Raw genomic sequence first — 206 nt, forward strand, 5'->3', positions numbered from 1 at the left:
GCAGGTGTCCAGTTATCCATATCCAGTATCTATATTACGAGGCAAGATTAATTGATTCCACTTTCCATAGGCATTCTGTTCGTAGTCTTGGACAAATAAGACACGTAATCACACGTATTCCAATTTGATTTTATTATGTTCCCTATTGAAATTCTTTTGTTCAGTATATTTTGCCATTCTTAACGGATTTTTGATAATTTATCGTT

This window comes from Penaeus monodon, chromosome 24, assembly GCF_015228065.2.
Source record: "Penaeus monodon isolate SGIC_2016 chromosome 24, NSTDA_Pmon_1, whole genome shotgun sequence".
Taxonomy (NCBI): Eukaryota; Metazoa; Arthropoda; class Malacostraca; order Decapoda; family Penaeidae; genus Penaeus; species Penaeus monodon.